This window comes from Rutidosis leptorrhynchoides, chromosome 3 (assembly GCF_046630445.1).
Source record: "Rutidosis leptorrhynchoides isolate AG116_Rl617_1_P2 chromosome 3, CSIRO_AGI_Rlap_v1, whole genome shotgun sequence".
Classification (NCBI taxonomy): domain Eukaryota; kingdom Viridiplantae; phylum Streptophyta; class Magnoliopsida; order Asterales; family Asteraceae; genus Rutidosis; species Rutidosis leptorrhynchoides.
In genome coordinates this window covers 29883583-29885859 of record NC_092335.1, presented here as the reverse complement: position 1 = coordinate 29885859, position 2277 = coordinate 29883583, and positions in this window count along the sequence as shown.

Sequence of the window (2277 nt, the reverse complement as noted above, 5' to 3'; positions counted from 1 at the left end):
GCCAGAATAGCATAACAACCTTTTCTTATAAGTTTCTGGGCCTTCATGCAGCTGATAAAGTTCAGTTTTGAGTTGTTCTTCTCCCCATAAATCATTAATGACGTTTCATCCTTACGAGGGATGCGGATTGCTTTCTCAGCGCAAACAACTTCCGCTCTTGTTTTGGACATCCAGTCCATGCCAACGATTACATCAAAACTTCCTAATTCTACGGGTATCAAATCAATTTTGAAGGTTTCACCAGCGAGATTCATTTCGCAACCATGGCAAATTTTATCGGCTTTTATCAGTTTACCATTAGCTAATTCAATAGTATATTTATCGTCTAGAGGTAATGATGCACATTTTAGTTTAAAACTAAAGTCTTTACACATATAACTTCTATCAGCACCCGTATCAAACATAATAGAAGCTAGTTGATTATTAACGGTAAACGTACCCGTGACAAGATTAGGATCCTCACGTGCTTTACTGGCACTAACATTAAATGCCCTCCCACGTGCGGGTTCTTTGTTCTTCTCCTTATCAGGGCATTGATTTATAAAGTGACCAGACTTCCCGCATCCATAACATTTCTTGACATCGGTCGATTTTGTCTTTACTTCAGAAACAGTGGCATAACAATCTTTCGCCACATGTCCTTTCTTGTTGCACTTATCACAGACCACTTGGCAATAGCCTGCATGATGTGTGTAACATCTTTTGCAGAACGGATGAGGTCCCTTATAGTTTGGACTTGCAGTTGCCCCATCTTGTTTACCTTTAAAAGTTTCTTGTTTCTTCAGGTGAGTACTTTTGCCCTTATAGTCTTCCCATTTCCTCTTTCCTTCAGTTGTCTTGACTTCGGTAATTGGTGCCTTAATCGAACTCTCTGTGATCTGGTCCATGAGTTGGTGTGCCATTGTCATGGCTTCCTGCATCGTATTTGGTTTGGACGATGTAATATTTCCTTTGATATTGATCGATAAACCGTCAATATACATTTCTATCTTTCGCTTCTCGTTTGGCACCAATTCGGGACACAACAAGGCTAGTTCCATGAAACGCTTTTCATAGTTATTGAGATTCGCGCCGATAACCTTCAGATTACGTAACTCAGATTCCATTTTTCTGATCTCGTTTCGAGGACAGTACTCCTCGATTAGCATCTTTTTCAGTTCTTCCCAAGAGATATCATATGCCGTATCTATTCCTTCTGCTTTAGCATAATTGTTCCACCAAGTAAGTGCACCATCTTGCAACGTGCACGAAGCATACTTTGACTTGTCTCCGTTCGCACAATTACTGATTTTGAAAACGGACTCCATCTTTTCAAACCATCGGGTTAGACCGACTGGTCCCTCGGTTCCACTAAACGTCTGTGGTTTGCATCCTTGAAAAGTTTTGTATGAGCATCCGTTTCGTGAGTTTGTGTTTACGGCTGCTGCTTTGGCTGCTGCTTCGGCTGTTGCTTTTGCTGCTTCGGTTGCAGCAATTCTTTCATTCACACGTTTCTCGACTAGTTGCTCAAACTCAGCATCCGACATTTGAGACATGTTTCTTCAATAAACACAACAGATATAATTTAATCATATAGAATATTATAGGTAAAATGAGTTGTCAATAGTTAATCGTAGCATATTAATAATATGAACCAATTATTATAAAAGCCTTTTCTTCTTATTAGCATTTTATAATTATTTCTAGGGTATTACCTACCCGTTAAGTTCATACATAATAGCTAGTACAAGGAATTAACTACTAAAATCCTAATAATATTCCACTATAAAAAATTATAGCGAGTTACTACATTATTATGTAATAATAATAATAATAATAAGTAGTAATAATACAAATAATTATTCCATGCATTTATTATTAATAAACCAAAATAATACAATACCATACAATACTGATATTTTACATATGCTTATTTTACATAACAAGATAGAGTAGCACACATAAGCAATAAAACAGCGCATGGAAGATTTATGGTTGCGAGGTCGTTCATTCAGAACTATCAGAAACTTCTTCCCATTTGGTTCTCTCTGCCAATTGTTTGTGTGCACATGGTCCGACAGACATTCTGGCAGTGTATTTTATTTTTAGTTGGGGTTTTGAGGTACCCGTTGCCTCAGTGGGTTTAATACAATAAGGGTGGTTACGGATCGAATGGTCCTGTTCTTTTTTAATAATTAAAGACATTTTATTATTGTGGTTGTTTTTATTATCTATAGCAAGTTGGAATTTCTCCTTAGTGATCTCTTTTATTTCATTAGCGAAATCCTCCTCCTTACT